Source organism: Adiantum capillus-veneris, chromosome 10, assembly GCF_014529385.1.
Source record: "Adiantum capillus-veneris isolate H3 chromosome 10, ASM1452938v2, whole genome shotgun sequence".
NCBI lineage: Eukaryota > Viridiplantae > Streptophyta > Polypodiopsida > Polypodiales > Pteridaceae > Adiantum > Adiantum capillus-veneris.
In genome coordinates, this window is record NC_140940.1 from 231187 (window position 1) to 240701 (window position 9515).

Consider the following 9515-nt stretch of genomic DNA (forward strand, 5'->3'; position numbering starts at 1 on the left):
ACGTCTTCGCTGTGCAGCAAAAAGAAGACATGCACAATTTTTTTGTGCGAACAACGTGCGGGCTGACAGCGACAACCAACCACGACCGCCCCACCTACGTCCTCCGCAACGCACGACCAAGGCGGGCAACCAAGGCAAACTCGATCGACAACTCGACGACATCGAGGCTTCGAAGGCTTTCGTTGGTTGCATGCGTAGGAAGGCCAACTTAACCCTTGCATGAAGGAGGGTTGAACCCACCCCATGAGGGTAAGAGGCCAACACTTTACCATCAAGCTATTGACCCTTGTTGTGTATAACAAGAAAAGATATCATACTTGTGTTTAAAGGAAAACTAGAAGTAAAGGGAAAGCTTCAAACTTCAAGAAAGTAGCTTCATCCTTCCTTTTCACTTCCCGGAGGAAGTCAAGTTTTCCTCCAAAAATTCTTTTTTCCTCAAGGAGGTAGCTTCAAAGTGAACAAAAGCCTTTAAAAAAACGACAGTTTTTTGCGAAGAATCATCAAAGGTGTTCTTACAACGAACGACAAGTGAAGCGCTCAAATTTTTGCAAGGCGAGGTTCGCATGCAATGCAAATCGCGGAGCATACAAAACACAAATACTTCAATTTCTCAAGGTACAAGTTGTCGTTGTTTTTTTCTCTTTTTGCATTAGTGTGTGTTTACCATGGCCAGTGAGGATATCCCACCTACACACACGTTTGATTTTGAGCACGTAGATCAAAATCAGGGCACGCTGACACTAATATGCATGATGATGATGATCTAGGAGATCATGGGCTTGTAGATATGGCTTCTATCAAAACTTTGGAACATCGCCAAAGCGTACTTGAAAGCAACCTCTCTGCACTCAATGCGAATGTTACCAATTTTACGAAGTTACTTGTGAAATTTATGAATTCACAGACGACTCAAGGAGCCACAAGTGGCACGGTTCAAGGGAACCAAGCTCGAACGACTCAAGGAGTCCAAGAGACAAGTGATGCAGAAGATGCAGAAGGTAGCTGCATTACTTAATGTTGGGATTAAAGCCCAAGTGGCCTCTTATACGGTATGGCCAGCCTAACTCGCTTATCACTAACTCTTTGTATATACTCACTTATACTTTTGTGAAGAATAAGATTTGCGAGATAACCCTTCAACGAATTCTCTTCGTACTGCGTACTGTGTAAGCTCTTTGTCTGTGTATCTCTATGTGTGTGTGTGTGTGAGTCGATCTAAGCTCCGCTCCGCGACTTCAATTGGTATCAGAGCAAGGTTCAGTGCATTTTCGCATAATCGAGCGCGCGCACTTTTCAGGCAGATTCTGGATCCGAATCTTTGATTCACACTCGGCGTTCTATGAGTATTTCCATAAGGTGACCTGGAGGCTTACTCCCCTTTTGAAGTTGTTTATGCCCTTAGAATTTCGTTCTGAGCACTACATCAAAAGATAGGTTTCAACCGCAAAGAAACCCGTCTTGTGTAGATTGGCAAGCAGGAGGTGGTCGTCATCAATATCGGCATCGACATACATCACTCATTAGTCTTCAAAGCATCATTTATAGACCAGGTACACATATATATCATTAGATATATACATTGCAGTCTACATTGCTACTTCTTGTGCTTGCCAGGTTCCAGGGGAGGTGTGGCCATACGACGGCTTGACACCACTGGCATGTATTGCAGATTGATGTACTGTGGTTGTGGGTCTACTAGTTGTGAGTCACGCTAGCAGACAGACCGCCGCAGCAGTCATAGGATAGTGATTGGTCTATTGTAGGATGTATGCTAGTTATGGGCAGTTTGCTGAGCCATCTGAGAGGGTCGTGTGTGAGGTTTTTTGAAGCCAAGCACTGGGGCCTCGGTTACCCAGTGTGAGGTGGATTAGGTTGTTGGAGTTCCCCTCTACACGCATCCTCTTCGCGGTGTTTTTTATCCCATAGGATGTATGACTTTGTGTAGACACTGGATTGCATCTTATGCGTCAAGCCGTTGAGGCATTGTTCAGGGTTCAGTCTTGAGACAGATACATGTTCTGTGATCACCCAGACAAGAGACAGTGTATGCTTTCATGATAGCATATTACAGAGATTCTTTTTAGATTTGTCACTGGTCAGCTATTTTTGGTTGTTTTTTAGCTATCTTTTGGTTTCCAGAGCTCAGTTTACATGGGAGACTGTCAAAATTTGTCAAAATACTGACAGTTCTTGAGGAGAGGTGTTCAGCTTGTTGTTTACAGCTTGTTTATTGTGTACAGAGGCCAGTTTACAGGGGAAACTCTCGTGGATTTTTCCCAGGAGTAAACAGTTTGGCAGACATGGCATCTTCTCAAAGTGAGACTCTTTACAATATAAAGAAGCTAGATGGCACAAACTTTCCATTCTGGAAGAAGCAGATTTGGCAGGTTTTGGTGCAGAAAAAATAAGTGAAGCCACTAAAGCTCAAAGGGGAGAGACCAGAAGGTATGGCTGAAGATGAGTGGGAAGAGCTTGACGGGTTAGCTTGTTCCACAATCATGTTGACACTGTCAGAAAATGTTTACTTCAACGTAGCAGAAGAGACTACAGCGTATGGCATATGGCAATAGCTATGTGGTATGTATGAGAAACAAAGTGTTGCTTCTCAGATTTACTGGCTCAAGAAATTGGTGGATTTGAAGATGAAGGAAGGGACAGCCATGTCAAATCATCTCAATGAATTTCACACAATTTTCAGCCAGTTAACAGCAGGAGATAGTCTTTCCAAATTCAGTGAAGGCTATGTTTCTCTTAATCACTTTGCCAGACTTTTTCGCATGGCATTAAGTAATTATGTCGCGCTAGAGGGTCTTACGAGTGCCAATGTAGAAGGCAACTTGCTTACAAAGGAAGTGGACAGGAAGAACATTGACAAAGGCAAAGGCAATAGTGCTTTGGTCGTTCGAGGCAGACAAAAGTCTAAAGAGAAGGAGGGTAAGAAGGCACAAAACCGAAGTAAGTCTTGTGACTCGAAGTCAAAGGATGACATAGAATGCTACCAGTGTGGCAAGAAGGGTCACATGAAGAGAGACTGTATAAAGTGGAAACAAGAAAAAGGCAAAACAAAGAGTCCTGAGCAAGATGAAAAGAAGAGTTCAGTGAAGATTGAAGAGGTGAATGTCACAGGATCTGGTTGAGACAGTGATTCTGGTATAGCAACTGGTGACATCTTCCTCACAAGCAATTTTTATTCTGTTTTCTTGACTGCAGAGGATGGACATGCTATGAGTGATTGGATTATCGACTCAAGGGCATCTTTACATGTTTCTTCGTACAAAAAGTGGTTTACATCATATGTGGCTACTAAAGATTATGTAAGACTTGGCAATGAGCAGGTTTGTGACATGCTTGAAGTGGGAGATGTGCAGTTGAAGTTTCAGAATGGCTCTTCTTTATGGCTCAATAATGTTAGACATGTTCCAGCAATCCGAAAGAGCTTGATCAGTACAGGGAAGTTGGATGATACGGGTTATGTGACAGTTTTTGGAAACAGTGCTTGGAAGATCTCCAAAGGTTCGATGACTGTAGCACATGGGAACAAGTTAGGAACTTTGTACAGTTTACATGTTTCAGAGGTTAAAAACCATGTAATTAATGTGATTGAGCAGCCAAGTGTGTCATTGTGGCATCATAGGCTGGGACATATTTCAAAAAGAGGAATGGAAATACTTTCTCATTATGGTTATTTGCCTGGCTTTTCATTTCAAGATTTCGAGTTTTGTGAGCATTGTGTTTATGGTAAGCAAACACAGGAACTGCACAGATCAAAGAGGAATCGTAGGGACGAACGGTTAGCTCTTATGCACAATGATCTATGCGGACCAATGCCTAGTTTGTCACTAGGGGGAGCAACGTACTTTTGTACCTTTATAGACGACTATTCTAGTAGAGTATGGGTTTACTTCTTGAAGCACAAGGATGAGGTGCTCAAGGTCTTTAAGACATTCTTGCAACTTGTGGAGAATCAGAGTGGTCAGAAGCTGAGATGCTTAAGGACAGACAATGGTGGAGAGTACGTTTGCAAGGCTTTCCAAGACTTTTGTGAAGCAAAATGGATAAAGCGGGAACTTACTGCACCATACAATCCTTTAGAAAATGGAGTTGCAGAACGTATAAATAGAACCATACGAGCGAAGGTCAGAAGCATGCTATCAAATGCTGAGTTGCCTGATGGATTTTGGGCGGAGCAGTGGCTACGACAGTCCGTTTGATCAACAGGTCTCTTGATCAAGTTCTGTCTCTAGTAAGGTTCTGGATAAGAGTGAAGGCAAGATAAATGCTATACATTCTAATAATAATCTCTTCGTATAAGAATAAAGCTTATTTATTTTCATTATAAAGCAATATTCCTAACAAAGAGAAAGAAAATAACTTGGCAAGAATAGAGCAATGGTCACAGGGATCTTGACCACCACAAAAAGTTATTCGTAGCAATGATTTACATTTCAATGAAACCAAGTTTCTAAGCTAAAAGAAAGAAGGAGATCAGAGAGTTGTCTTCAGGGAAGAGGGACCTATGCTACATCATCAAGACATAACACTAGGTCAGGCACAACAGGCTATACTAGAGGAAGAATCAATTGTGTGAGATGTTATCTGAGTGTGTCTCCAAACCACCTGATCGTTATGTGCCACCTCTAAATTATGTCATGCTCACGGATTGCGGAGAACCATCTTGTTACAAGGAGGCATTACAAGTGGTTGACTCGAAAAAATGGCAATTGGCCATGCAATTAGAGATGACGGCTCTGCATAAGAATCAAACGTGGGATTTGGTTCAATTGCCAGAGGGAAAGAAAGATCTACCTTGTAAGTGGGTTTATAGGTATAAGCTTACTCCTCATGATGGACAGCCAAAATACAAAGCACGGTTGGTTGCTAAGGGTTTTAAGCAAGAACACGGAATAGATTTTGATGAAGTCTTTTCACCAGTTGTCAAGATGACAACATTGAGAAGTGTACTTGCTTTGGTTGCCAAACATGATCTGCATTTACATCAGATGGATGTGAAAACGACATTTCTTCATCGAGATTTGCATGAGGAGGTTATATGCAGCAGCCAGAAGGGTATGTTGAGAAAGGCAAAGAGAAATTGGTATGTCGTTTGAGAAAGAGTCTCTATGGCTTGAAACAGGCACCAAGAGAATGGTACAAGACGTTTTACCAATTTATGCTTTCTCAAGGATACAAGAGAAGTGAGACAGATCATTGCATGTATACTCAACAAGTTAAGGATGGTAGCTTGATAATCCTCATCTTGTATGTGGATGACATGCTACTTGCTGGTAGACAAATGGCAGAAATTTCAGCTCTTAAGTCAAAAATGGCAAAGGTTTTTGACATGAAAGACATGGGTGAGGCAAGTCATATACTGGGTATGCGTATCCAGCAAGATAGGTCAAAGAAGATGCTTTACTTATCTCAGGAAGAGTATATTGACAAGGTGTTGCAACGTTTCCATATGGACAGGGGAAAGGCATGGATGACACCATTGCTGTCATATGTGAAACTAAGCAACCAAGATTGCCCACAATCTGAGGTGGAAAAGGTTGAAATGGATACGGTGCCGTATGCGTCTACATGTGGGAGTTTGATGTATGCAATGATTGCTACACGTCTGGATATTGCATTTGTAGTGGGAATGGTTAGCAGATATATGTCAAATCCCGGCAACAAATATTGGGAGGCAGTGAAAGGTATCATGAGATACTTAAAACATACAAAGAGTATGCGCATATGCTATGGTAGTCAGGATTTGAGTGTCAGAGGATACACTGACTCAGATTATGCAGGAGACTTGGATAAGAGGAGATCTACATTAGGCTATGTCTTTACATTGGCTGGAGGTGCCATATCATGGCGATCTCGATTACAAGATTGTATTACGCAGTGTACTACAGAAACTGAGTATGTTGCAGCAAATGAGGCATGCAAAGAAGCTATTTGGCTTGGTAGATTGGTAGCAGACTTGAGAATCAAAGTAGATATGCCAGAGTTATATTGTGATAGTCAAAGTGCTATACAATTGGCAAAGAATCCAGTGTTCCACTCGAAGACTAAGCATATTGATGTGAAATATCACTTCATTAGGGAAGTACTTGAAGACAAGCAAATACAAATGATGAAGATCCACACCAAGGACAATCCTACTGATCTACTCACAAAGGGACTTCCAAGAGAGGGCTTTGTGCATTGTCGTGAGTTATTGGGCATTGGATAGATGGCAGCCATGTAAATCTTTGTACATTTATGTTCATAGATTTACAGTTACTTAAAGTGCCACATTGGACTTTAAGTGGGAGGTTGTTGGGATCAAAGTCCAAGTGGCCTCTTATACGGATATGGCCGGCCGCCCACCTAGCTCACTTATCACTAACTCTTTGTATATACTCACATATACTTTTGTAATAATAAGGTTTGGGAGATAACCCTTCAACGAATTCTCTGCGTACTGTGTAAGCTCTCTGTGTGTGTATCTCTCTGTGTGTGTGAGAGTCGATCTAAGCTCCGCTCCGCAACTTCAAGTACAATGTCTGATTGATGTAGATCCCAACCAAAATGAGCTGCCAATGCACGTAGAAAACGCATAGTAGTCATACAACAAGTTGGAGCAACAGTCTTTCCATAATCTATGCCTTTTTGCTGTGCATAACCCTTTGCAACAAGTCGAGCCTTATGGCGATCGATCTCACCATCCGGCTTGCGTTTCAACTTGTAAACCCACTTTGTACCAATGGCTTTTTAGCTAGGAGGCAAATCACATAAAGTCCATGTGTCATTTTCTGTAAGTGCATCATATTCTGATTGCATGAGAGCCATCCAATTTTTTCAATTCTGTGCTTTATCAAAAGACAGAGGTTCCTCAACATCATGTAAGCTAGACACAGCCAAAGCATAACAATCTGATGCATAAGATGCATGGCTAGAGCCTGAATGAGTACGACTAGACAAAGGTGCATCCAATTTACTGTCATGCAATGTATGCACCAGCCATTTTGGCATACCTCTAGCCTACTCATTTTCAGCCCTTTCCTCATCAAGTACATCATGTACATCTGCATCAGTAATCGGCTGATCTGTAACATTTTCAACCCCCATAGGCTGTACATTTGCCTCAATGGAATTTACATTCAAACTTCCACCACTGAAATAAGGCAACAAAGTGTCATAAATGTCCTGTGAGCTTACAACATTGTCTCTAGTACATGATAGCAAGGGCTGAACAAATTTTTCCACAAAACTACATCCCGTGAAACCAAAATATGTTTTTTTTGCAGACGATACAACCTGTAACCTTTGCTTTCAGCACTATAACCAACAAAAATACATTTGACAGCCTTATCATCCAATTTTCCGCGCTGTGTTTGTGGCACCAAAGCATACTCCAAACAACCAAAAACACGCATGTGCTCAATAGAAGGCTTTCTATCATGCCATGCTTCATATGGAGTAATAGACTCCAAAGCTTTTGTAGGACACCTGTTAGGTACATAAGTGGCACACATGATGGCCTCAAGCCAAAAAGAATGCGACAAAGCTTGACTTTTGACCATACATTGTGCCATTTTTGTGAGTGACCTGTTTCTCCTCTCAGCAACACCATTTTGATGAGTTGTATAAGGCACTATACATTGGTGTTTTATCCCATGACTAGCTAGAAATGCATTAAATTCATGAGACATATACTCCCCCCCTCGATCGGAACAGAGGGTGCCCATAGTACATTTTGATACATTTTCAGCCATAGCCAGAAATTGTTTGAAGCACATAAAACTTCGGACTTCGCTTTAAGCGGAAATACCCATGCATGCCTAGAGTAATGATGAATGAAAGTCACGATGTATAGATAATTTCCCAAGGACGGAGTTTGCATGGGCCTACAAACATCACTATGCACAAGCTGCAACCTCCATGCATAATCTTCAATTCCAACTCTTTACGCAGCAAAGCAATTTTTGCCTCATTACGGCTTGCATAAAGACCAACCAGAATATCCAAAGCCTATTTAGCAGATTTCGTTGAACGAATGTGAGGAGTAATGGTGCACTTCATAGACAACGCAATCAATGAATGAGCCTATGCATCCTTTACATCCCAACGAGCTTGTTCTATCATAGGCAAAACAACTCTAATAGCAACAATCCTTGCGGCAAGACCTGCAACATCCTCAACATCGCCTACTTTCGTAGAACCACGACGTACATCAATGCCCTGCACAATATTCCAAACGCCCTTTGACACAAGAACATGTTGCATCATGTAAGCCCACATAGGGTAATTGTCCCCATCCAATTTATCCTCAGTAGCAAACATCTTGAACACATCTGTGTTGTTGTCAGCCATGGAACATGCCTACACTTGACGTGAAAACTGCTCGGAATGAGGAGAAACTGAGTGAGACTAGCACGTGCTATATAGCACAACCCGCAACAGACTGTATAGGACCTATTATGCAGTAATTGGTGCTGACATAAATTCTACACAAAATGACAAAATTGCCTGTGCAGACCTAGCTGTAGTGGAAACTTAGGTCGAAATGAGCCCGAATCAGCAATCTGAGTAGACTAAGCTCTACGAGCTTACCCGAAATTTTTGTCAACCTGCGAAAGCTCGCCAATGCTCACTAAAATCGAAGAAAGTGAACAGGCATGTGGCTGGAGCTGCTGGCGACTAAGCCCGGGAGGACGTAACCTGCTCTGATACCAATTGTTGGAATTAGGGTTGCACAGAAATGCACACATCTTGAAGAAGATGAAGGAAGCTCAAGGCACACAACTGAGAGTGTATTACTTAGTGTGCAATGGAAAAATAGATAGCCCTAGAGTGATGGGTGTATATACAATGCACGGAGGAAAAAACCTCCTAAAGTGGGAAAAAATGCCACGGTGGTCCTAGTGCGTTCACACACATCACTACCACATGTATATGGTAACAATCAAGAGGTTGACTGAATATCATTTGATTATTCAAAGGAAGTCCACAGTATATTATCCACAAGAAAATGGTCGAGCAAAATCCGCAAGCAAACCTTTGGTCAAGATCTTGAGAAGGATGGTTTCAGAAAATAGGACATATTGGGATACAAAGTTGGATTCTGCATTGTGGGCTTTTAGAACATCTTTGAAGGTCATTACACGCATGACTCCATTTAAAATGGTGTATGGGCTAGAAGCCATTGTACCAATGGAATTTGTGGTGCCTAGTCTCAGAGCTACATTCAAATATAGATTGTTAGGAGATACTGCAACAGTTCTTAGATAGGAACAACTTTTGAAATTAGAAGAAAACAGAATTTAGGCAGCTTACATCACTAAGGAAATTCAAAGGAGAAGACAAGCTTGGTTGGAGAGAAATTTGAAGTACAAATCATTTGCAGAGGGTGACTGGGTACTGATGTACAATAGCAAATTGGAGAAAAGACTAGGAAAATTGAAACTTAGATACTTAGGACCTTTTCAGGTGGCTAAAGAAGTGGGGCCATCAACTTATTTGTTAGCACATGAGTAAGGAAGGAT